Below are 27,974 nucleotides of genomic sequence, written 5' to 3'. Positions count from 1 at the left end.
TCGTTGATGCCGATTCCTGATCGGCCCTGGCAGATAATTTCGACTGATTTTATAGTCGAACTCCCTATCTCGGATGGTTGTACAGTAATCATGGTGACAATCGACTACTTTACGAAAATGGCACACTTTATTCCTCTACCTTGCATTCCCACTGCAGCTCAGATGGCAAAAGTTTTCCTTTCACGGATCTTCACGCTCCATGGGCTCCCGGAAACTATCATCTCCGATCGTGGTTCTCAATATACTTCACGTTATTGGCAACAGATATGTAAGAGCCTCAAAATCTCCCGAGCATTGAGTTCTGGCTTCCACCCTCAAACTAACGGCCAGACGGAACGGCTGAACCAGACATTGGAGGGCTATTTGCGCTGCTACATCTCTGCTTCACAGGACAACTGGGTTTCTCTATTACCATTGGCGGAGTTTGCCTACAACAACTCCCGTCATTCCGCTCTGGGTTCCAGTCCTTTTTTTTGCTCATATGGATTTCACCCTTCTTGTTTTCCTACGGGCCTTCCTTCTTCCTCACGATTTCCAGATGTGGATAACCTACTTCAAGTCATCCAGACTGGTCATTTGGCGGCCAAATCTTCGCTACTTGAGGCTCAGGCACGAGTCAAACGGTTTGCGGACAAGCACCGTTCTCCAGCGCCCTCCTTGAAGGCGGGTGATTTGGTATGGCTAGCCTCTCGTTTCTTACCACGGCATCTGGTCCCCTCCAAGCTGTCTCCTAAATATTTCGGACCTTTTCCCATTCTACAGAAGTTGGGTTGCTCTGCTTTCAAGATCAGGCTTCCCCCTTCTTGGTCTCGGATTCATCCCGTGTTTCATGTGTCCCAGCTGAAGAAAGATGTATGTGATCGATTTTCGAGATTGAGGAATACTCACCCTCCTCCGGTGTCTACCCCGTCAGGTCCTGAATATGAGGTGGCGGATATTTGTGACTCTCGCATCTTTCGAGGTCGCCTTCAGTTTTTGATTGACTGGCAGGGTTATTCCCCTGCTGACCGTTCCTGGGAACCTGCCTCTGCAGTGCATGCACCTGCGCTTATTCGCCGATTCTTCCGTAATCATCCGGGGAAGCCGGGGTCCCCTGCCCTTCGGAGGGGGCATACTGTCACGCCCCTGCGGAGACCATGGTCACTGTGGCATAGATGGTCTATTAGACGGATTGCGGCCATCTTTACTCCCAAGATGGCCGCCGCTACAGATGGTGTGGGTCTAGACTTACACAATGGCCGCGCGGTGGTAGGACCGCCCCCCGACTCCGGAGCCGGTTCATTAGATCCTGCGGACAACGCGCGGATGCGTTGCTACTCTTCAACGACAACGCTTCGTGAGTTCGATACTAGGATCTATTTACTTACTCGTTTGTTTGTTATTCCTTCTGTGTAACTCTACCCGTTTCCCTCTCCTGTTTCCAGACTTGAATCCTTCTCTCAACTCTTGCACCACATCCAAGACTCGAGTGGTTTTCCCCTGCCTCACTCGTTACGAGCTTAACCTCACTGATCGGTTCGCTAGTGAGACTCCCTCCCTGGCGAGCGGTACGTGAGAATTGATATTCAGTCCCTAGTATATCCGGGGGTTAGAAAGAGACCAGAATTGACACATGATATTACCTTACCTATACAGAAGCAGGGATATGCAAGTTCCGATCCGCAGCATTGAGATATGAGAACCGTTTTCTTACCGGGACGTCCTTGAGGTTACTCCTGTCCGCGTCTCATCAGAAGACCTGCAATATAGCTTGATAGGTGGTACCCCCCTTCCAATCAGGTACTCCTCTTTTCCTCAACCCATATTCTGCCTTCTAGTTTCCTTGCTTCAACTTACCACTTTCCTCTGTCTTTATTCAGACGGCTTCACTTCAGCGGATATTCTGGGTACCAAGAACCTCTCCGGACAGACGACATCTATCCAGTAGTCTTCGACACAGGGTTTTCTTCCCCAGAGGGTTTCCCTGGAGTCCTTCCCCTCCTTAATATTTGTATTTGAGGCGGAGGAAGGGTCTCAGGGAGGCACTCATTCTCTACCCCTGTGGGAAACCATTTCCGAAGAAGGAAACGAAGGAGGGAGAACGACTGGTGTTTCTCTAAGGTAACCTTTCGGTTATTCAACCTTCCCGTGATTAGCCTAATTATTACAGTCAGGCCTTTCCGTAAAACCCTTGCCCTCTTCCCCAGATGGTGCTGGTGAACCCATGCAAATAGGAGGTCTACGAAGCCCTATTACCCAAACCAAAAGAGAGCGTCGGAGAACCTACAATGCATGCTTCTATTGTGGCCTCAGTGGACATTTTGTCAAGGAGTGCCCTCGACGCCCGAAGAACAAGGCTTTGGGTTTTCAGAAAGCTCGCCCTTGAGTACGGGGGACAAGGCGAGCTCAGTTTATAACCCCGGGGTTCCTTCATTCGGCCCATTAAGACCAGTAGTTGTTCAAGCGGTTCTTCACCCGGCTAGGGAGTGTTCACATGAAGTCCACATCGTCATTGATTCAGTAGCTACCGGTTGCTTCATCGACATATCATTGGCCAAGTCACTGAACCTTCCACTGGTGACCAAGATATATCCCGAACCAGTCCAGACAGTGGACGGGTCTTCCCTCGTATCCGGTACGATCAAGCAACAGACCGCCCAGATGGACGTGACCATCCAGGGCAACCATAAGGAACAACTGTCCTTTGATCTGATATCAACACCACAGTTCGGGATAATCCTGGGCCTTCCCTGGTTGAAAAGGCATAACCCTCTCATCAATTGGGGTACTGGTCAGGTCTCATTTGAATACGAGGTCTGCCAGCATTTTTGCCTACTGGAAGACGATGTCCTCATCAGTCCTGCAAGGGCACTCGGGGGGCTACGCATAGTGGACGAGAGTCCTCCTGAAGGGGCACATACAGTGGAAGCCACTGTGTCAGGGGTACCCCCGGAATACCACGATTTCCATTCGGTTTTTGATAGGGCCTCTGCCGAAGTACTACCACCCCACAGACCGTATGATTGTCCCATTGATCTGATTGATGGGGCAACGCTTCCCAAGGGGCGCATATATACGCTATCACCATCAGAAGAAATGGCCCTGAAGGAATACATACATCATGCCCTCCACTTAGGTCACATCAGGCCTTCTTCTTCCCCTGTGGCTAGTCCCATTTTCTTTGTTCCGAAGAAGGAGGGTGACCTCCGTCCCTGTGTAGATTACAGACGCCTGAACGCGGTCACCATAAAAAACCGCTACCCTCTCCCACTCATCTCGACTCTGCTAGACAAGCTGACCAATGCTTTCGTATATACCAAGTTGGATCTCCGGGGAGCATACAATCTGGTCCGTATGTGCTCTGGTGACGAGTGGAAAACGGCCTTCTGCTCCCGTCAGGGGTTGTATGAATATATGGTGATGCCTTTTGGCCTTTGCAATGCCCCAGCCACTTTCCAACGGTTCATAAACGACATATACAGTGATATTCTGGACATATATGTCGTAGTATATCTGGACGACATACTGGTCTTTTCCCAAACTATGGCCGAGCATGTCCTTCATGTTAGAGAAGTACTTACAAGACTCAGAAAACATTTGTTATATGCCAAACCCGAGAAATGCCTGTTTCACACAGCCGAAGTCGAATTCCTGGGTTTTCGCATCTCCCCTGGGGGGCTGACTATGAACCAGTCCAAGGTCCAAGCCATCATAGATTGGCCGATCCCTGTCACTGTGAAACAACTGCAATCTTTCTTGGGGTTCGCTAACTTTTATCGGAGATTCATCGCAAATTTCTCTTCCATTGTGGCACCCCTAACCGCATTGACCAGTCCCGCAGTGTTGTTTGACTGGACCGCTACACATCAAGTAGCCTTTGATACCCTCAAAACCTCGTTCACCACGGCTCCTGTCTTGCAACATCCGGACCCAGAACTCCCATATTTCGTGGAAGCGGATGCCTCTTCATTCGCTTTGGGGGCCATCCTGTCCCAACCGTGTCCCTCCACCGGAGCACTACACCCGGTGGCCTACCATTCCAGGAAATTCACACCGACCGAGACACACTATACGGTCACCGAAAAAGAGCTCCTAGCAATCAGAGATGCGTTTCTGGTCTGGAGACATCATCTCCTGGGGGGGAAACACCAGACCACAGTCCACAGAGACCACAAAAACCTACAGGACCTAGCGTCATTGAAGTGTGTCAACAGTAGACAGGTTCGTTGGCATCTCTTCTTTTCTGCCTATGATTTCCTTGTCAAGCATAGACCTGGGGCGATCCATGGGAAAGCTGATGCCTTGTCCCGTTCACCAGGGGGGGTACCCCTTCCTTCGTATCCCGAAACGCTTCCAGGCGAAGGCCATGTAGTTTGTGCTTGCACTCCACCCCCACCTATGTTAACTGCTAATCGACAATGGGTTGCACAACATCCCCATTTACTAGCTGACTGGGATCCCGTCATACAAGATGGCTTGCCTTTTGTTCAAGGGAAATTATTCCTACCCACCAGTGATACTCGTAACTAGGCTTTGGAATGGTCCCATAATGCTCTCATCAATGGCCACCCATGTCAGCGACGAACCCTGGAATTATTGAAACGCTGGTGCTGGTGGCCATCAATGCGACGAGATGTGGAGACTTATGTCAACACCTGCTCTATATGCGCACAGTGCAAAACACAGAGAGGCCGTCCATTGGGATTACTACAGCCCTTACCCATACCCCCGAGACCTTGGCATATGGTGTCCATGGATTTGATAACAGAATTACCACGTATTCGGGGCTATGACACGGTATGGGTAGTAGTGGACCCGTATACAAAAATGGCCCACTTTGTACCGTGTAAAGGCATCCCCAACGCTCCTTCCTTGGGCCGGATGTTTTTCAGGTCTGTTTTCTGTCTGTTCGGTCTGCCATGTGTCATTGTGTTAGACCGTGGAACACAGTTCACGTCACGTTTCTGAGTGGCCCTTACCAAACTACTGGGTATTGACGCACGCTTCTCGTTGGCCTACCATCCCGAAAGCGATGGCCAGACCGAAAGAGTAAATCAGGCCTTGGAACAGTACCTACGTTGTTTGGCCTTGCAATTCCAATACACCTGGCTTGATTCACTACATTACGCAGAATTTGCTTACAACAAACCCTGCATTCATCCACTGGGTTCTCCCCTTTCTACTCACTCTACGGCCAACATCCACGTACTCTCCCTTTTTCCGATTCCGACTTTGCCAATACCCCCGCACTACGGACCAGGACTCCTGCGGCAAATGACTGTGCCCGGGATCTCGCATCCGTACACGCCCAAACCCTTGTCCATCTCCGGGAGGCACAGGAATTGATGCGGACAGCCGCTAACAAAAGGAGGAAGGTAGCCCCATCATACTCACCGGGCGATCGGGTGTGGTTGTCTACGCGTCACCTACGCATACCGGGTTCACGTAAACTACTACCCCGTTTCGTCGGCCCATATAGGGTCTCCAAGGTCCTGAACCCGGTAGCTTACCGGCTCGCTGTCCCCGCTTCATGGAGACTGCACCCTGTTTTTCACATGTCCCTCCTCAAACCCTGCCTCAATGCCACTCGCATGACGCCCGCTCCCGGTTCTGTTTCACTGGTCTCCCATGAGGTTAGCGCTATTTTGGGGTCCCGGATTGTTAGAGGGCAGTTGCAGTACCTGGTAGACTGGTTGGGCTATGGTCCTGAGGAACGGTCCTGGGTCCCGTCTCCTGACGTCCATGCTCCGTTGTTGGTGGCTCGGTTCCACAGGGAGTGCCCTTCGAGCCCATGGGGTCGCGGGCCTTTGAAGGGGGGCTCTGTCACGCCCCCATCCACATCCACAAGCCCTCCTGTTCCACCTCGTAATTCCATCAGTACACGGCAGAGACATAGAGCACAGCAAGTTCCCACACGCACCATCGCACACCCTCACCCTCAGGTTTGCCGACAAGGGGTTGGCCGAACTCAGCGGCGCTGGTTTATGCCTCGCTGTCCATTTCTGCATTGGCGGTTGCCGTGGAGACGCGCCACGGGCATTTCGCGTCTCCGCTGCCGGCACTTGGACGCTCTTCCTCCACGCGTTCAATCGCGTGTGTGCCAATCGCGTGTGTGAGTCATGTGATCGCGGGAGCGTCCGATCACGATCACGTGCGTGGGTCACATGGTCACTGGAGCGAGCGTTCAAAAGCGACGCGCAAACTCCCATCCGCGCTTCACAGCTGATCTTGGTTGGACTACGGACTACGGACGTGACGCTGCTTTTCCTGATCTCGGATTTTGCCCTTGGATTTCGACCCGCTTTCCCTTTTGTACCTCGCCCGGACCTGCTTTTTCTGGCTTTGACCTCGGCTCCTCCCACGGACTGCTTCTTGGATTTCATTTGTTTGGTACCTTGTTTTGAACCGCTCCCCCTGGACACGACCTCGGCTTTCCTCCTAGACTGCAATTGGATTGCCCTTGGTTTAGACTCTGCTCTCTGGATCACGTGCCATATTGTTTGGCTCACAGTACCAAGTTCCGTATCAGGTGGCGATTCCATCCTTCAAGTGCATTGCCAGGCTGCTACCTTGTCGTCAACCCTGCCGGCTCCCTCAGACAAACACCCCACATCAACACTGGTTTCCAAACAACCACTCAGGGTAAGCTCCCTTGTAGATAACATTGAGGATTGTGTACTGGGTATATTTTTGTTATCTAACCCGCGTGTTTGCCTTACAGTGGTCGGGGGGAACATCTTCCGGCATTCCTGGTTCCGGCTGACGACATTCACCACCTGTGGCCTCAAGGGCTGCTAGAGCAGTATATTGATTGTTTGCTCGAGTGAGACTTGGGGACGGAGGTATCATCGCCTACACGACCATCAAGTCTTGACAATGACCCAATGGCAGACAACCCTGGTTTGGCAACCCCAGGCACGTTGTCATGCAAACCCATATTCATTGATTGCTCCTGTCCAGCAACAAGAGCACACATATGCTTATTAAGTTACAGTCACCTAGTGGCATCTACAAAACTAGTCAACCACCTAAGTGATCTGTTAGCATCCTTCATCCGTGATCATGAACACGTTGCCCTGTTAAGGGATGTTTCCATCAAGCTAGACGATTTTCCTTTTCAAAATCCTCTCACAGTGATTCCTGACCATGAATTTTATTTCCCACTTTTATGGTCTCCACAAACGACCACGCCTTGGCAGGACAGTGGCGACAACCAAAAGATGGTCCACACCTCATATGCGACATCTTAAAACCAAGCAGAGGCCACCTTAAGAACATTTGGCAACATTCCTTCTCATTAGATTGCTCTCGATGAAGGAACTATAAAAATACAGTAATCAGGCATCACCTACCTTGACTGAGAACATACCATTTACCCCCAATCACCAAGAGCAATTTAAATTCATCACCGAGATAAGGAATCCATCTCGACTGCCTTCATCTCTGAAACTGCGCAAAAGCATATCGTTTTTATTACACAAAAAGGTTAAATATTCGGTAGGAATCACTGTCTTTGTTTTGTTAACAGCTATTTTCTGTTGCTAATCCACATTATCCATTTGTATGGGCTGGGATGTTTGAGCTATGCAGACGGTGCACTGATTTGTCTAAGTGTGCAAGGCCCCACTAAAACGTCACCTGAGACTTTATAAAATGCCTACATCATATCGACTATTGGAAGTCCGGAAATGTGCTTTAGCTTCACCCAAGAAAAACATACATTATTAGGCTCGTACATTCTCTCCAACTGTGGACCCGAGAGTGTGGTCAGATTCACTCGACTGCCATATATGGGAGCCCAAATTTCATTTCTTTTAAATAATAAACTCTCTTTTGAACCCAACTCACCAAACTAGTACCTATCTGCTGGTATCACCTGAAGACATTCAGGCTTCTGTTTCGATACCGAGACACATTATATTGCATAACAGCCATCTCAGAACTTGCCACCTCTGGCTAGTCCATGCCAGTGGCGTCTATCTCGGAATCTCTAAATATGAGCCCCCAGCAGACTCACTATCTGCCAATGTTAGATTTCAGCTGTCAAATCAATTTCAGCTAGACTGCCTGTGAGAGAAATCTGAGGAACGTGTTCCTTGGGAAGTTGGTCAAATGGTCCACAATAACCTGTTGGGTGTATCCACTATCTTTTAGGATCTAGCTAAAGAGAGGAATTGACGCTTTCTTATGATATTTATTGAGTGCGGACCTAGCTTCGAGAAGCAATGGAGTGCTTTACAGAGGTATACAACAGTACAGATGCATAACGGAGCGCGTATCAGAGGTAAGAACAGAAATACAACAGGGGGTGGGATATAGAGGGGCAGAGAGGAGAGGTACAGCTGTACCGTGTGGTGGGGAGGAAAGGAGCAGGTGGATTCTAGCAAATCAGGTGTTGCGAGGGGCGATGTGATGGCCTAGGTGTTGAGGCAGATATATTCCTTGAAGAGGTGGGTCTGTCTTGACTTCTGTCTGAATTGTAGAAGCGCGGGGGCGAGTCTGATGCTGACAGGGAGGAGGTTCTATATATAGTCTTGGGGCATAGGCACAGAAGGCTTGTTTTCTGGTCCTTTCCTTTTTGCCGTGGTGGATTTCAAGTCTGCACGTGTCCTGGCTTCTGGTGGTACGCTGTCCGCCAGAGAAGCTGATTTTCTCCACAAGGTAGCTGAGTGACCTTAGCGATCTTGCCACTTCTGGCTAGTCCATGCCAGTGGACCTTATAGATGATGCACAAGATTTGAAGGTGATTCGTGCGGTGCAGTGGGAGCCAGTGAAGGTCGATTAGGGCTGGGGTGATGTGGTCGTATCTGCGTAGACCCTTGATGAGGCATGCAAAAGCGTGTAGGACACTTCTCAGGGGCACAAGGAACACTGAGGTGGTCATTGGGTGGCAGGCATGAAATGTACTGTATCGAGCCTGTAGTCCAAGCACAATGTTATGGGAAAACGTCCTTACTATTAATGGAAAGATGCTCATATACATTTGTTTTGTACAGTAACATGTTTATACTTTTTAATGTATCTTTCTAGATAGTTAAGAGGCAGATCTAGCTTAGGGGCTGGGGGTGTGCCCCCTCTTACCCTGTGCATCCCAGGGCACCAATCCAGTATTGACTGTAGGCTGGTGCAGGCAAATGCAGAGCTATGTAAATTAATTCAAAGAGCATTGGAAAATGCATGATGCTGTAGCCCAGCACAATGCACACCTAAGCATCGTAAAACTGAACGCTTTGGTGCGAGATTGCGCGCATCACAGCTTTTGCATGGTTTATTGAGATGCCCCTGGACTTTTAAGTATGGCCTCTGTGGTGTGCATCTTGTACAGTGCCTGTAAGAAACCCCATACACGTGGTGTTGTGGTTGACTAACGCTGCACATACGCAAAGAACAAAACTTTGATAAAATGAAATGGTGTTATGATGCATGTTTGAGGTTGACAGATACTAGATCATGGAGTCGATTTGCCTCACACTGTCCAACAACATAAACTAACTTTCTAAAGCAAAACAGACATGGGGTTGGTCATGAATATCAGTCTGGCAATTTTGGTATAACCCAAATTCCTGCAACTTAACAGGTGCCCCGGACTGAATATCTGCAAGAGCCACCACAGGACTGAAGGGTGAACTTGGAGCTGGGACCTCACTCGTAAGGAGCATCCTGTGCCGTACCCTGCGTGACTATGCCCAGGGACATTGGCTGGGGAAGGGCTGGTAGACCCATTTGTACTCAGCTTTTCTTTGGTGGCTTTTAAGTGGCTAGTGTTGTGGATAACATGGGTGGGTGGATCCGTCACTGGTAGCACAGCTCCTCATGGCCACCACGATTCACAGCCTCAGTTCAAAGGCATATTTAGCTTCTTGGCGACGTGACGATTCTTCACCAGAACACTGTCTTCCACCTGGCAAGACTTTGCCCAACTCCTTTCTGAGGGAATCTTCTGGTCTCCTTTCTGCTTCCAAGTGCTCTATGACCCAGATAGGATGTACTGGTATGGTGCAACTAAAACATTGCATCCGAGATTCTGCTGGCGAGATCCCCGTGGAGCACTGTAGTCTGATGTAGTATTTCATTTAGAAGAGATGGGGAGTGCTATACTGGGTTCTATGATGTTTGGTCCAGAGAATTTGCTCAAGGCCCATTTTGTAACAATTAATTTTAGACACATTTCCTTGTAACAAGAATTCTGGGGGAGACCCCTGCAGGCACCCTACCTCCCCCACCATATCTAAATGCCAAAACCCAACCCCCATCTACATTTGTGTTGACATGTGTTAGAAAAACGAGAAAAAATGGGCCTTGAACAAATGGGATGGATCGCTATCTCGATTACCTTCATTGTTTTCTTGGGCAATTCATTAAGTGTTACTTAAGGTCGGCATGAATCATTGCTCATGGCGATTTGCTTGCAGCCAAAAAGGGGTGATCAAATCTCAGTGAATGTAATGTCTGATCCCATTGATTCTGAGGGTTCAGCGGTGGCAAATGTGCTTTCTAGAAGGGGGCTAACTTCTTCAGTTGCCATGGATGGGTTAGATTCAACTTTAGGGCACCTGGAGTACTTATTAAAAATCACCAGAGAATGTTGTCCTGAAAACAGAGGCCCAATGTCCATGCTCACCTTCTGCCAGTGGTGTTTGACTTGGGTCTGGTGTGAGAGTGGGCTGGTCATGTGACCTGTGGCCAGACACATGAGGCATCGCCCCACCAAAGATCAGGCTACTATTTCCTCCACTAAGTTCTCCAAGTTTGGAATCCGCACCTATTCTTGCCACCTACTCTTAGTCATGGCCATCCCTGGAAGTCCTCTGAGCACTGGACATATCCCTCTGTCTCACAGCGAAGTGCCAACAACAATCCTTTTGCCTCTCAATAGTAGGATTTTAGGTGGAATAGACAACCTCTCCTAGACCATCCCTAGTCCCTGAAGGTCAGTTCTAGCCTTTTCCCTTCAGTGTTCTTGCGTTGCCAGAAATTCCCTTTCATTACTTGATGACATGGCATTCTTCACCAAATTCATGAACCAATCCCACAGAGTGTCCAGCATGAATGAGAGAAGTTCCTAGTCATCAGGAGCCACCTGCACAGAATGTCCAAAAATATACACATGGAAGTAACAGGACCGCCTCAACACTGCTGGAGCCTCTATTTGTGAGTAAAGTTGAGCAATATGTTCACGAGTGAAAGGAAATGGGTGAAATTTGCATTCGATTTTGTGCATTTCGCAGAAACTGAACTGTTATGGATGTCTTTTTCGCCTGTTTCATGTGCCTGGCAGCACTTCACGTATTCTGGAATCTCTGTTGCCCCCTTTCACCTGCTTAACATGCCCAGTGACACTTTGCATACTCCAAAATTTAAATGTGGCTTGTTTTTTCAGGCTTTATTGGTTTTTAATGGAACGCCCATTAATAATCTTTGGGGACTGACCAATCCCTGGAGGTTTTCACTTAACCCGTGAACTTTGACCCAATCACAGAGGGGCTCAGACCTTTTGACTCACTTATTGTGCTATCTACCTATGTGTGATTGCTCTGGTGTTCACATAGAGTTACAATCCTCAATGACTGACGTCTTCTACTGCTAGTACTTCTCTCCACTCTGCTCACATTGCTGCTAATGCTATCCTGGAAAACAGACACCGGAATTGAATCTCGGACGAGGAGAGTTTGGGAAATCTTTTAAACGAGAAAACAGGAATGGACAGCACACAATCCCCAAGCATTCCAAAACTGTGCTACTCTGCCACCTTACCAGCAGATTTGTATAACATTCACAGTACATTGATTTGAATGTAATGAAAGGACGATTCTATAACCTCACTAAGGATGATTACAGTCTTCTCAATTAGTATGATTGTTATAGTGCTTGATATAGGAAGTGCAATCTTTGCTATTTGATTTTGAGATAGCTGGAGACAAAGTCTCAAGAACACCAAATATTAAATACATTCAAGACAGGATTTTAGAAAAAAAAGTATTGCTACCTCTTTAGATGGCTTTATTTAATGCATGTTGTGGGCTCAGGCTCTGATGGTGGGAGGGTTCCCTAGGCATACTGCCTGTAAAATCTGTCAGTGGCTTTTGACAGTGTAAATAGGTCTCTCTCCTCTTATGAATCCTTGGTTGTCTAATAAGTCTTTAGACTTCTGATCCTTAGGAAAATCGTTGGCCCTCTTTTGATAAATTCTTAGTCCTCGAATAGGTCCTTAATCCTGATGTCCTTCATGCTCGACACGTGTTTCGGGTATCAGGTAATATTATCCCCATATATATGGTCACCGTAAATAATATCGCCGGGAAAAGGTTGCAGCATTATTATATGGGTGACCATATATATGGGGACAGGGGCAAAAAAAAAAATTTAAAACAGAAAAAAAAAGTTTGGGGGTAGCGGGGGTGTCCCCCGCATGTTTCAGGCAATAATGTCGGCACAAAAAACTGCCATTTTTCGGCGATATTTTTGCATGGCGAGATTTTTGTGGCGACATTATTACATGGAACCGTGTTTCGCCACATCAAGTGGCTCATTAGGAGGATAATACACTTTGGTATGTTTCTGAGATCCTAAATAGGGTTCATGAGCTGAATGTAACAAATGAACCTTATTTAGGATCTCATTAACATACCAAAGTGTATTATCCTATTGAGGAGCAGCTTGATGTGGTGAAACACGGTTCCATGTAATAATGTCGGCACAAAAATATCGCCATGCAAAAATATCGCCGAAAAATGGTCGTTTTTTGTGGCGACATTATTGCATGGAACATGCGGGGAACACCCCCGCAACCCCCACATTTTAAAAAAAAATTTTTTTTTTTGTTTGCCCCTGTCGCCATATATATGGTCACCCAAATAATATCGCCACGACATTTTCCCGGCGATATTATTTACGGCGACCATATATGTGGCGATATTATTACCTGATACCGTGAAACACGTATCGACGATCAAATACTTGAGGATTAAGGACTTATTAGAAGACTAAGTATTTATCAAAAGATGATCAAAGATTATTCAAAGGCTCAGAAGTCTAAAGACCTGTTAAACAAGCAAGGATTCATAAGAGGATTACGCACGTTCCAACATAGTAATAAAGCTTTTAAAAAAAGAAATAAGGACCAATAAGCATATATGTACTCAATAAGAAGGCAAAACGAACTAAAAAAAGATAGAAATACAAACATTTACAAACAATACATTTAAAAGAAATCTATTTAATTCCATCACATAGTTTTCTAATTGGCATGGCGGCTTTTGTACTATTCTCCTAGGGTAACTCAACTCTCGTTGATCGCCGAAAGGTATTAAATCCGGAACATCATGGTCTGTTTCTTCCTCTGCTCTGTCTGTCATTGTCAGCTGAGGTATCAGACTGGGGTTTCATGCAGAGTCATTCTCAGAAACCTGGGTGGGGGTGTCCCAATGAAACCTGCAGAACTAACTGCTGTTCCATGTCACTGAATCATTGCCTCTCTCTGCCATCACCATTGCACCTTGCTTCCGGGTGATGGTCCATGGAGTAGTCTCAAAGGAGGGGCACACCTTGTGTCTCTGCTATGAGTGTGGGTCAGTGTATCTCTTAAAGACTGGCCCTTATCCAGGGTGATTCGGAACACCTTGTTGAGAGTTCTCATAAAGTTTTCGACATCCCCATTAACTCAGCCCAGCAGGGTGTGATGTACCGGTGAGTAACTCCATAGAACCCCAGAGAATGTTCAAATTCCCTGCAATGGGCGCCCATTATTAATATCTGATGGATTCTGGGATGTCTTAGGCTGCAAACAGCTCTTCAAGCATAGGGACCACTGCATAGGTGAGCATAGATGCCACAAACATACTTCGGGACACCTTGAGTATTCATCAAATATGACCAAAACATTACAAGAGTAATGCATGGTGCAAAGGTCCAGAGGTGTTGCTGGGGAGTGCGGGGGAGGGGGGGTTGAGGGGGCTATGGCCCCAGGTCTTTTGGTCGGAGCCTTGGATTGAAGCTCAGGGGTTACAACCAAACAGGCTACCTAGCCCCGAGTCCCGACAGTCCCAACATTAGAGTAGCCCCAGATCTTTTCCAGACCTAGCAACACCCCTGCAAAGATCGATGCTGAGATCCTTCCATGGCTCAATGGATCTTACAGGGGATGCAAAAGGGTGTTGGTTTACTAGTGGCCTGGTGGTCTCATACCAGTTACATCAACTCAGAACAGTGTCAGCCTTAGCCTCCAGATCAGGGAACCATGCCTTTGCACAAAGGTGAGCTTTTGTCTTGCTTGCCCTCTGATTCCCTGTGTGTGCCAGGTTTATGGCCGGCTCCTACAGATCCAAAGGAATGATCAATTGCATGCTTTGCAATAGTACGCCTTCTACAGCAAAAGAAAGTTCACTCCGCACATTCCACAAATCTTGGAGGAATACTTGAGACCCTGGTGTCCTGTGCTGGTTTATTGTGAGAAATGCTTTCCACTGACCTGCGTGCAGCTGGGCTAGGATGTTTTGCAGACTCTCATCATGCAGCATGGCTTGACTTCTATCACTTCATGTGGGTCATAGTCTTTCAGATGACCAACCTTTTGATCATTCCGACAAAACCTTTAATGTATTTGTCGATGAACTCATGTACACCCTGAAGCTGTGTGGCATGTTGAGACAGATAGTCTGCAGGGTTAGCCACCCCTGCTCTGTACCAAAGAGTCACTCCATAGTCTTGGAGCTGCAAGAGCCATCTTTCATGCTGCATGGGGGGCTGTATAGAGGACCCTTGCATGATCAGGGTCAAGGGTTTGTGATCAGTGTAGTCTGTCACCAGGTGTCCAAAGATGTATAGGTGGAAGTGCTTGCAGCCCTGCAGGACCGCCAAAGCCTCCCTTTCAATTTGCGGATTTCTCCACTCTGTGGGAGTGAAAGCCCTACTTGCATGAGCAATGGGTCATTGGTTACCTTTAGTATCTACCTGATGAGCACTGTGCCCAAGCCTACAGGACTAGCACTAGCTTTGTGGTCATGGGCGGGTCAAAGTATGCCATTCTGGCATTGGCGTTGAGGGCTGTATTCATGTTCAGCCCGGCCGCACTTCCAGTCTTGATCTTTTTTTGTCAGCCCCCTGAACGGTTCAGTTATTGTAGCCAGATTGGGAATTAACAGCCCACAAAAGTATACTATTCCTAGAAAACATTGCACCTGTGGCATGGAAGTGGGGGGCACTGTATGCTTTATATCTTTGACCATATGAGGATCTGGAGATAAATCATGCTCGTGGTACACAAATCCCAAAAAGTTCACCTTTGGTTGGAAGAAATGACACTTCCATCTATTAAGTGTCAAACCATGTTGTTTCAGGCGATGGAACATAGCCATCAACCGCCTCAAGTGAATTTGTTCCGATGCAGCAAAGATGAGGACGGCCTCACTCACGTTCAGGACACCGGTGAGCCATACCAGTCACAGATGGTGTGTTCGAACATCTCAGAAGCAGAGGACACCCTGAAGCTGAGCTGTTTGTAACAAAATTGCCCCGTGTGTGAGGAAAACATTGTGATCACCCTCAAGTCAACGTGCAGTGATACTTGATGTTAGCCTGTGTTAAGAACATCTTTTTTCGTTGCAAGTCTGACAAGATGTCATCGAGAGTGGGGGAGGGGTGTCTTTCGTGTCTAATGTCCCTGTTGGGGAGCCTCGTGTTGACACATATTCTCATCTCCATAAGGAATTTGTGCTTGTTCGCCACGACAATCAGGGAGACCCATGGTGCGGGCTCCCCACCTTTTCAATGATGCCAATTTGGAGAGTTCATCTTTCCACCTTTTTCCTGATGTGGAACGAGATTCATTTGTGGTGCAGAGCTATCAGCAAGATGGGCAGGTCAATGTTCAGTTGGACCTCTTGCCCTTTCAGGCAACCTATGCCCTCAAATAGTACCTTAAACTCTTCCAAGAATCTCTCAACTTCACTCTGGTACACTTGGTACGCAGAGTGCATGAGGCCTAATTCTTCCACTCTGGTACAGCTGAGTAGGGTGGCATAAAAAAGTCACAGGTATCAACACCCAGTCATGGATGATGGGCATGAGGAATGCACCGTCCAGCGTGAGAGTTGCAACCCCTCATGTGTGAATATGCAGATATGAGGTTTGGCCAGTTTCGGAGACTGTGCCAACCACTGAAACTGTGACGTAGCCATGCCATTTACTGAGGCCCCATTATCAATGAGAACTGGTACCATCATCAAGAGTAACATGATGGAGCAGCAGGCCTTTCTGTGTCTTCCTCAGTCATCCTGGTACATCATGGAGATGAAAAACACGTCTTCAATGTCGTTTTCCTCTTCCGGACGTGATGGAGTGGAGACTTGGTCATCGTCTACAGCTGCCACACACCTTTGACGGGGCTGTGATGGCGGTGGTGACCGACTGGTGTATGACACAGGCCACATAGCATGGCATACTTTAGCTAAGTGGTTGGGTTTACCACAATCCACACATGTTTGGCCAATGGCTGAACCAAATTGTGCATGCAGGGCTTGGCCTCCACATGCGTCACATAGCTTGTGCTGCCCCTTGGACAACTTCGATGCAGGTGGTCTCCCTCTTGGGTATTTCTGCTCCTAGGCCTTGGTGGGGTCCTGGATGCAATGGGATGCATCTCTGTCATGCAAACAGGCTCCAATGCTACTTCCATGTGTAGCACTTTCGATGTGGCCAGTTTATAGGTCCTGCCAAGCTCCGGAATCCTCTGCAGTGGGATATCCAGGTCTTTAAGGATTTGCCGGTGCAATTGCGACGATGCACAGAGTTGGAATATTTGCACCAGTAGTTCATCGGTTTCCTCCCTTAATGAATACGACACAGCCAGCTATAATATGCAGGCAGGGATTCAGCTGGGCCCTGGTGTGCTTGACAGAGGTAACACCTCTCATAGGCCAAAAACAGTTTAGTGGCAGCATATGAATCATCAAGGGTCTGCAAATTCTTGAATATCTAGTGGACTTCGCCACCAATGTAAAATAAAAACATGGATCTTTTGGCCTCGTTATTGTCCTCCCGTGCTGCTACACCAAACATCTCAACACTCTCCAGCCATAAATCCCAGCCAGAGCCCAGGTTCGTAGGAGCACCTGTGACATCGAACTCAGGTACTGGGTTCTGGGCAAATACTCAGGGATTTCTTGTGCTCGGCGAAGCACGTGCTCCACCTGATGGGCATGTGGAGGCATTCTGGATGAGGCAGACACTCCATCGTCATCCACAAACATGTCTAATGTGAAATAGAGGGATGTGTTGTGGCAGCACCCACAGGACACTTGTTCTTGGGTTCAAAGTCCCCACCAACTCTTTTTAACCCCACCTGTTCGCCCACGCCACCTTTGCTCAGTGAACAGTCATAATATTAATAATGGGCCGTACATGGGCCTGCCACGTACATGGCTCTGGTATCCTCACATAGGTAACAAAGAAAAGCATGAGGTAGGGGCTCACTGGGCTTGGCCACGCCTACCTTGCAGTCATGAGTCTTGTCTGAAGCTCAGCCGAGTCTGGAGTGTGGCCAGTGGCATGACCTGCAGAGGTCAGGAGGCCCTCCACCCGTCAGCCAGGTCAGGAAAGCTCAGGCCATCTCCACCTGCATATAGTGGGGAGATGTAGGCAGGTAGGTAGGGCACCCTCTCCTCACTGCAGCGGGCGTGGGGCCCCGGGAGAGCCCAGCTCCCCCACCCATTGTTTTTGGGATGCGGCGGGCCAAAAGTGGTGGGGTTCGCCTCATCAGCAGTTGTTATTGGGGGGTCTGTGGCAGCAACGGCGCCCCGTTCTAATGAAGGAGTGAACTCACTGTTGACACGTTACTGGGAGTGCTGCCTGTGTCTGGGCATTCACCTTTTATTTTAAATTGGGACTTAGGACGTTCCACATCTGCAGGGACGTCCTTTGTCACAAAAAGCTACATCAGGCCTACTACTGAATATAGAGGCCTAGTCGTCCTTGAATCAGGAAACATCTTATGCTTACATTTAAATTCAATTACAATTTAGTTTCCCAACAATATTCTTTAGATATTTATGTGCGTATAACTGCAGTTTGAATTTTTTCTCCACAACCACCCTTACCCTGAGGCTAATTGCCACTAATCTCACACCTTTGAACACTTTGAATAATCAACTCCAGGAAACCAGGTTCCCTCCCAAACCTCTCTTCGGATGCCTTCATCAGCATGGTCCACTTGAGAACTCTCAAAGTGTTTTGAAGAATTGAAAACATATCTGATTAGTAAATACACTCAATACATTCTGAAAAAGATAGTAAAAATCAACAGGATCTCATGGCTTATGGAAGGTTCTAGCGATCAAATAGAATTGTTTGCCCAGCGCCAGATATGTATTATCTGTGTGTAATATAACCAGATATTTTCTGATAGGAGTAGTAATGTCAGTAATTTGTCTTCATCATTTGGGACAAACGTATAGCATTCTGATCCCACAAGGGCACAGATGCCTCCTTTGAGGTCAGAATAGTAGCCAAAGGCATTACATATTGTAGTGCCATAATACACAGAGCCACTTACTCAGCAGTAATCAGTGAGGGGGAAACTGAAGTCTCATTTTCCACTTTCCCTAGTTGCAGGGACAATTTAAGAATCTTTTTCCGAGTGAGAATTAAGTATCCCACACACTCAGCAGAGGTCTCCCAGACAGATTCTATCTTATCTCTTGCGGGTGATGGCTGTTTGAGAAAGTGTTAACACATATCCCATGTAACAACCTCTATGTCAGTCCATGTGTGATCAACTCTAGACTCAACATGTACAAAACGATCCATGGTATGTGGCATAATCATATTTAGACAAAGGTCATCGTTTATCAAAAAAGAAGGAACCATTATTTATAGTATCCTTTTTTTGGTGTTTAGAGAATATTTTAATTTGCTCATACCCATAAATAAGGATCCATGATTAGTGTAGTCGAGAAGGTCTATGGCAGGAGAAGATAGCTGAATAGCAGTAGGATTCTGCTAAGCTGATCAGGAGGAGAACATGTTATGATATGTTATAGTGCTTTCGTGTAGCGCCTTATGTACCATCGGTATGATCGCAAAGCGCTGTGGGATGAACGTCCTCGGGGACCGTGGTCCATATCAGTAGAGAGAGCAGTGTAGGATTTAGTGCTTGGGTGCACTTAGTATGTGAGCAGCCAGAGTGGTTTGCGCAGGTTCGCTGCATTCTAATGCTAAGTGTGGTGCGGTGGTTGTGAGTGATATCACCATTGCAGCATTCAGCTGCTCCACTAGATTGAAATGATAGGCACAATGGAACATGTTTTTGGAAATGTTTTGAAATATTACAAACCTTGGAAATAGTTCTGACCCCCTGACCATTGAAATGTGTGACGCTGACGCTGTCTATAACTGTGGTAAGACCACATTGAGAAATACAGTCTGTCAGAAGTTTCTTTGTGACAGTGACGGAGTCAGCCCTTTGATAATGGTAAGCTTCCACCCACCCATAAAACATAACCAAAACCCTAAGTTAAGACATTTAGATAACTGCAAATCTTTATATGCACATTTAAGAAAGGATTTTCGGTACTGGATGTACTGAAGGCAAAGTCTTTACAGCTTTTCCCACATTATTGGCCCGATAGATCCACAGGTAGTACAATAATTGTCTGCAACAGTTGGAAAATACAGTGCAAACCAGTGTCTGTTTATTACGGCAATCATAGTACCTTTACTGGAATGGAGCACTGAATGGGCCAGTCTGGAGAAGAAAGCAGCCATCCTTTTCTTGGTCTGCTGCTAGATCCTGCAGCACAGCTGGACATGAAGGAGTTGCAAATGGTGATTGTGCCACTGAAAATAGATAAGGACATCCTTAGGAGCAAGGGGTCCTTGTACGGTCTCAATTTACAGTGAATTATCAACTAGCAAGTTTCCTGTCACCACCACTGATCAGGACAAATCATGACACTGGTGCAGAGGGCATCAATAAGGCTTTCAGTAAAGCAGAAAGATTAAGACGTTTACATATAGGAGTACCATGTGATGTCAGGTAGCCATGCTGTTTCCACAATATGCCAACATTGTGAACAACATCATGGGTACAGAAGGAATCAGTGTAAATTGTGGCAAACAAACCCTTCACCGATCTACCCTTTGCACGAATGTGAGCTTTCAGTTGAGCAACCCGAGCAGAATAAACATGTTGTACCTGATAAGCTTTTGGAACCTCAAACTGTGTACAAACTGCGCAAACTGAAGAATCCTTCCCACAGTATTTCGTAAACAAGATTAACAAGGGGGGTCCTGGGAGTCCCTCTGCCAGACATTAGTCCTGGTTACGAGAGACTTACCGAGAGTCTTTAGCTCACTATCTTTCACAGAGAAGAAATATCCCAATCATATCAGTCTTTGTCCTGCCCTGGGGCAGTCCAGCACCGAAATGCTAGGCAATTCTCCTCTGAACAAGAGTACCAACAGCAACCCCAGACACGTGTTTCGGTCTGGTTGGACCTCATCAGTAAGGTGGATCTGTGCCTCTCTAAGAATAGTGAGCAAGGGGTCCACGTCTGGATTCCCCTAGTAACTTAGGGTGAGACCCAAAGTTACTTAAATATGCAAATTAACAAGGGGGTCCTGGGAGTCTCTCTGCCAGACATTAATCCTGGTTACGAGAGACTTACCCAGAGTCTTTAGCTCACTATCTTTCACAGAAAAGAAATATCCCAAAGATATCAGTCTTTGTCCTGCCCTGGGGCAGTCCAGCACCGAAATCCTAGGCAATTCTCCTCTGAACAAGAGTACCAACAGCAACCCCAGAATCGTGTTTCGGTCTGGTTGGACCTCATCAGTAGGGTGGAGCTGTGTCTCTCTAATAATAGTGAGCAAGGGGTCCACGTCTGGATTCCCCTAGCAACTTACATCAACAAACAAAATAGTCTTTTTCCTAATTATGTTACGGTTCTACAAGAACTTTTCACAAAAATTAATAAAAACATAATTAAGTTAATATACATCAACAGACATTAATATTCAAACATAACAAAACCAAATATTCTTTCCAAATTCTGGTTATACATTACATTGCCAATCAGATAAAAACATATCTAAAACCTGAAACAATACAAAATCACTCTAACTCATTATTAAAATACACTTTTCAACATTTAAGTTCATGAACAAAAGCTTGCCATACCTTTACCAAGGCCAATGCTCTTGATAAATTGCATCCAGAGAAACAGTTCAACCAAAACGTTTCTTCACGTATATTGTCTATTTGATCCATAAAATGACTATAGTTCCTCATGTAGTGGCCTATCATGACTCTACACAAGGTCATCACATGCCTCAATGATTCAATTGACTAGATTATTACATAGACGACACCTTCATTCTGCTATAGGCACTTTCAGCCATGAGCCCTTCGCCTCCATAACCGGTAGTTTATTAAACCGCCTCATCATAAAGAGCCTTCTAAATGTGGGGCTAGGAAACTGATATAAATATTTCTGCGACGCTCTGTAAGGAAAATAAAGTTTGGAATAAGTACCTAATGAGAACAGTCTTCCAATATAATCATGATTGAAAAACCAGTCCCATTCCAGAGCCTTTTTTTTAACAAGCTTAAAATAGTACCTAAACCATCAGACCAATCGGAGACCAGGTAAGATTCCTAAAGAAGAACACATTTTTCTTCTTGAATTCCTCTAGCGTGCTATAGGGACCCCTCAATAATTCTTCATTAATCATTCAAAAGAATAGCTTGTTTATCCACACATATGGTTTTAACGTACAGATGACCCATATTTATACCTAAAAGAGTAGACGATGAGGTTACACCAAGCTCTACTGTTATAGCCTGAACTGATGTAGCTTTAGAGAGTGCAAATTTGTCCGGGTCTGAATACAAACACTCCAGGGCATAGATTAAACTAGACACCGATTTTTGACGCTAAAGAGTAATGATACCGGATAAATTATAACCTGCATCAGAACTAACAAAATTCTTTATTGACAACATGGTAGCCATTGCCCTGGAATGACGTTTCTCAAAAACCAACATTTCTCTGGAAGAAGACTCATTCTCATATCGAAGGTACCTGTAGCTCTGAACTTTATGCATTATACCCTCAGGAGTCATAATTCACACCTTATCTCTCGGGACCTTGCCCACTTGCATACATTTAGACTTTTCTATGTTTATAACTAAATTGTTTTCCTTTGCATATACCGTATGGGCCTTTGCATTCCTGCAGATGCCTACATAAGTTCTATCAAATATCGCAAGGCCACCTACGTACATGAGATATAATATCTTTGAAGTGCCCAACTTCAGAGGAACATTGTTGACCTTCTGTAAACACTCACTAAGATCTGCCATAAATAAATTAAATAAAGCAGGGGCCAAAACAGACTGCTGCTTTACTCCTTTACCAACATTGATGGAAGCCGATAGGTCACCAATACTATTTAATTTGACTCTTGCTACATTCTGCTCATGCAAGATCTGACAGGCCTGGAGTAGGTCTAAAGGAAATTTCATTTTGCATACATTTTCCCACAATTTAGCACGATTGATAGTGTCAAAGGCGGATACAAATAACATATATATAATGGTACTGTATGCCTTTTCTTTGCTTGGTAGACCAGAGAATTGACAATAAAGATGTTGTAATTGCTGTATAAACCCTTTCTAAACCCTATCTGGAATTAGCTTAGTATATTATTGTCCGCTACACAGTTCTCAATATTCTGCAGTATACATTTTGAAAAATACTTTTCTAGTGCCGTCCAAAAATGATAACATTCTATAAATCATGGGATCTTCTTTTAAACCACCCTTAAACATGGGGATAAAGTGAGAAGATCTCCAAAAAACGGGAATAACACCAGATTCTTATATTTGAATAAAGAGCGTATATGACATATCTGTCGAGAGCTCCGGATTAGCCAGCTTCACTGCATTACATACCGCATCAGGCTCTGGAGCTCTTTAATTTCTTGATGTTGGTTATTAAATTCCCCCTCTCAAAACTAAGGTTATTTAATGAACAAGATATATATTAGGAGTTCCAGGAGCATCATCTTTTCCCCCAAATATACCTCCCAATCTTTTGAGGCTATTGGATTTACCATAAATTTCCCTGGTTCCTTTCCCTTAGAATTGAAGATATGCCACATTTTTTTGTGTATCCCCCTTTTTTATTGTTTCATAAACGGTTCTGCATGTGGTAGTCGTGGAGGACAATGTATACCATCTCAACCAGTTACAATATCTATTTTTCACTTTACATATATCAGCTTTCATACTATCACTGTTGGTGATATGCAAACGTTTATACCTGATATCTTGTCTCATATCTCAATTTTTTTATCTTTATAATTTTGTCATAGGGATGCTAATGAGCTTTACCCACTTTCATCTCCCGACCATATGATCTTATTTCATTGGGATTGGTAAATGTTGTATATACCCTACCCAGCTGTTCCATATAGGCAGTAATAGCCTCTAAGTTTCTATCGGACCAGCCAGTTCTATTAAGGCCTTTAGTAACTTTAATTTGGGCCAATCTATCTTGGCCAATATTCTGCCCATTTTCCATGGCTACCTCAATCTTTAAAATTACATGGTCACTGAAACTATTAAATACAACCAATGTCGATCTTATTGTGCTGTATAATAGATTACTCCAAAATTGATAAGACAAGATCGAGCTTTTTGTGCCCATTCCCCATGAATTTCCAGCTGGACTATCCCGCGGGAATGTCCCATTTATCATCTGCAATTCTAGGTCACTGACAAATTCAAGCCATGAGCATGCCTTTCTAATAGATGACTCTTGATGTTTTCCTTTAAAGGAGAGAGAGATAACGCCTTTTTCGGATACAATGTATTCTATACAATGTAAATTAAAAACACCACCAATAAGTACCCCACTGTCCTGATGTTGTTTAACATATAAAACAAGTGATTAATATATAGTTGTCTTCCCCGTTTCATTACCCCCAGGGGGATCATAAACATTTACCACAAGTATGCTGTAATAATAACTATAGCGAACCTCAGTCATCTGGATGTACAGACTAGAAATCTCTGCCTTGATCTGTCCAGCCTCACATACATTTTTTCATAAAGTTAGCAGGCCACCAAATGGCACCCTGCTAGAGCCTCTCCTTGCTGGATTATTAAAACAAGTGTAGCCATCAAACTATACCTCACCAATCACCCATGATTCCTGATTTAAGATGATATCTCAGGTTTGTAAGTTTGCAAACGAACCCCCTTTTGCAAACAGATTAATATAGTCTCTCGTATTCCAGCAAGAGATGTTAACATGATTTTTAGGAACGCTGAGAGGGAATGGGTAAGAATGACAATAACCATTCCCAGTGAAACTTTGCTATAGCATTTCTGACTGCTAGATTTTCCCCTGGTTCAGTTGCTTTCTTAGAAACTTTCACAACCTTACCCCATAAATTCGATAGCTGCACCCTTTGGATAACTTTAGATGGTTTTGTTGTTTTTAAATCAGCAACTTGATTAATATCATATCCCCATTTCAATAGAGCCAGAGAGTTATTTCTAATCAGGTGTACAATTTCAGAGTCCGAACTGTGAATCTTAGTCACATAAGCACTTTAACCTTTCAATTGTTCCACAAAATCAAAGTTTGAACTCTGTAAAGCATGCAAAGAAGGTAGATGGTTAAACCAATCTAAGATAACTCTGCCACCATCATCAAACAATCTAGAAATAGTAGAATACATTGGGGGTAAACATGACTTAAAATCTTTCTTATTTGATTGAGTCACTTTTGATACCATCCTCGTGGCACTAACATTTTGCTCAGATTCACCTTCAGATGAAGAATCAGAGTCAGATATTTCCAATGCTGTATCGTCTGAATGGTCAGATCTAAGTGAATGGTCCCTGTTGGTTTTAATAGCCCTTCATCACTTAAGACCTGCCCAGTTTTACCGTTGCCAGCAGATAACAGCCAGGAGGTAAGATTCCCCATTTTATTCTTAGATCTTCTTATGCTTCTGGCTGCTTTTTTGCAGGCTCTTTTCTGTCCGATGGTCGCTTTCCCTTGTTGCACATTAAACGCTTGAACAACTGGGATTGATACCATGCTCTTTTTTACTTGACCCTCTTGTTTAATCTTCCCCATTTTACTTCTTGATTTGCGAGACTCTATAGAGTTATAAGTTGGTTTGTTGACTTCTACTTGTTCCTCATCACTTTGCACCAAAGTGGATTCCAGCTGATCAGTCACCATTCCACCAGACACCATTATTTCATGCCCAGTAAGTGCACTCAACAGGACAGGGCTTAAATGTATTTGCCATTGCTTATTAGTAACGGGCACATTTTTCATCCCATTACCATTCACTGACTGTGTAATCTCTTCAAGCATGGAAGTCTGGCGTTGTGTTTGCACTCATATAAAATTACACTTAAAAAAAAAATGTTGTGCAAAGTTGAGTGCCTCATTTTGCACAATACAAGCTGCATCTCCAGTGCTAGTACTAGTCGCATTTTTACCAACAGACTCATCAGACAGCAGACTTTCACTTCCTGCGTTACAACTTATCTTTCCTAAGAGACCAGTTAAACGTGGTGACCCTGAAAGTCTTTGACTCGCCCCAACATTGGTTTGCCTCGATGTTAGTTTCGCACTGGTCAGTTGTTGTGCACCCAAGTTTTTAGAGAGATTGGTACTAGGTAACTGGAGAACATCCGCTTGTAAAGAAAGACATACATTGAGCAACACATTGTTATTGTCTAGATTTTTTGAGGCATACCTACTAGGCACTCGGGACTCCACACCAGAGGTTGAAGGCATTTCAAGCAATGCTTTTGTATTTTTTGCTGAGCCCTTAAAAAATGTAATTATGTTCACAACATCACCACTAATCAAATTATGTGAGTATGTTTGCACTAAAGCTTCAGGTACGGCTTCTTTACTGATGTACATTTCCTTGAGTCTCCCTTGCTTCCTTTCAGTCATTTTGTTTTGAATGTTCGTATTGGCCTAGCAATCCAAATTGTCATTCTTTTTGCTTGCCATTAATTTGTTGCAAAAACTATTAAAGAGAGTTTATCCGGCAGTTCAAAGAAATTAACTCACCCTACTTGATTGTATTTGCCGCCTTTACGATATGCGTGTATACCATCCACTACCCGGGCCCAATCACCGCCACTCGCAACGTTCAGCCCGATGTGCGCGGCTTCAGAAACGTGCTTGTCGCAATTTAAAACCTGCGTATAAATTCCCAGTATTCAATGGCCTGATATTGTTGCTAATTCACTTGGTCCATTACCATTTCTGCCCAGATCGTGGAACTGGCTAGATCCGCTCAAAATGCCAGCACACCGACTTAATTATATATCTTTGCTGCCCGCAGGCTGCACCCTGCTACAATGTCAATAACAGGTAGTTACGTTTCAATGGTACACGTGTACTTACGTTCACTCCCCAAAGAACAAAAAGACTACCTTGTCCATCTGCATACAAACAACGCTACTTTCCGATAACACTGAAACAACAGTATAATTATCAGCGTGGTCAGTGAGCGGTGTATGTGTCGGCTACACTTAGCCTCAAACAGAATAGTTAATCGATGCTTACCACTGTAGTCTTTGCAAGATAAGTCTCACCCAGTTTAGGCTGTATTCTCAAAGCCTCTCACCTCTCCACCTCGGTGGACCATGCTTCGCTCTGCCCCACTCTGCTCTGCTCCATGGTGTGACAGGGCTTTTGAAGCTCCAGCTACAATTCCAAAAGTGCTCTACCTCCTCAATGGATATTGGAAAGTTACTCCTTCACAGAATCAAACTGCACATGGTAGACCATGCTTTACTCTGCCCCACTCCAAACAATATTGTTAGGATGGTCTCCTAGGCAAGCAGGGTGGGGTGCTAGGATGATCCGCGGATGCCAAACTCATTGAAGGCCTAACTCCTTCCCAATCCCAAAAGGAATGCAAGTCTAGACAAGTAGCAAGTTCAACTGAGGTTTAATACAGCCAACAAACCAACAGAGATCAAATGCGCAGAGGTAAATCGAGGCACAGCTCGAAGAACTATGGCACCGCAGGCCTGTTTTGATGGAATATTATGTCACAAGTGCATCATACTGTGGGCCTCTCTGCAGAAACCTATCTTCACTCTGGGTTGGCTAGTGAGTGGTAGTTCCCCTATAGTAGCCCCTATGGAGGTTAGTGGATTGGATGTTACTATGTCAGGTGTCAGGCCTGGACCATCCCCGAAAACTGTTACTTACTAATTGTTACAGTATGTGAACCTTATGATTAGTCGGTGGCCCCAGCTACCCACCCCTAGGGCCATAAGTTGTGATTGGCTGAGCTATGAGCCCCCAGGCCTGGGACAAAAAAATTCCCAACTCGGACTGCACCTGTTCACATTGCTATGTGTAACTATGTGTCTGCGATGTAACCGTGTCTAGACCATTATTGCCGTGAGAGTGCTCCTTTCTCAGCGCATAACTGTAGCTTGAGTGTAACAACTTTGTTGCAACCATTGTCTGGTCCGTGAGACGATTGCTTCTTCCCAGCTGCCAATGCTTGGCTGGGTCACGTGTCCAGAGACCGTGTTTGTGAGCTTTGGAGCTCTGAATTATTCTGCATTAAGGAAGAATTATGCTTTTCTGCTGCCGGTGTTACTTCGGTTCAGGGTAAAGAATGTCACTTTGCAACAGTGCAACCTTGGCAGTGGCCTTGTCACCCACACAGTAGTTCTGCTTGCATAGCACTCAGCGTGGCTTCAGGTTTTCTGTTGACGGTTGTGGCCTACTATGATTTCCTAAGCCATGGTCTGGTTTCTCCTGGGCCCCTTCTGTATAGCATCGATAGGTTAGTGCATTATGGCTTTGTCAGGTGCCTTGAGTGCTCCTGCCATTCCATAGGGTTATTTTCATGTAAGCATCTGCAATCGTGTACATGTGATCTTCTTGCTTCTGGCAGTTTCTGCGTTGCTGCGATAAGCTAATGGCAAA

At 45.5% G+C, this 27,974-nt stretch overlaps 1 long non-coding RNA gene across 1 annotated transcript in view; it reads right to left on the bottom strand.

Annotated features, from left to right (window-relative positions):
* The window catches only part of LOC138581791 (uncharacterized), a 377,513-nt gene that overhangs the window by 90,509 nt on the left and 259,030 nt on the right, over nucleotides 1-27,974 (bottom strand). The window contains exon 3 of the long non-coding RNA XR_011304787.1: nucleotides 19,686-19,809. This is a non-coding gene — a long non-coding RNA (uncharacterized lncRNA). The remainder of the gene's footprint in view (nucleotides 1-19,685; nucleotides 19,810-27,974) is intronic.

Source organism: Ambystoma mexicanum, chromosome 3q, assembly GCF_040938575.1.
Source record: "Ambystoma mexicanum isolate Mex_15411 chromosome 3q, UKY_AmexF1_1, whole genome shotgun sequence".
NCBI classification, from domain to species: Eukaryota; Metazoa; Chordata; class Amphibia; order Caudata; family Ambystomatidae; genus Ambystoma; species Ambystoma mexicanum.
This window is presented reverse-complemented; position numbering and strand designations above follow the sequence as displayed.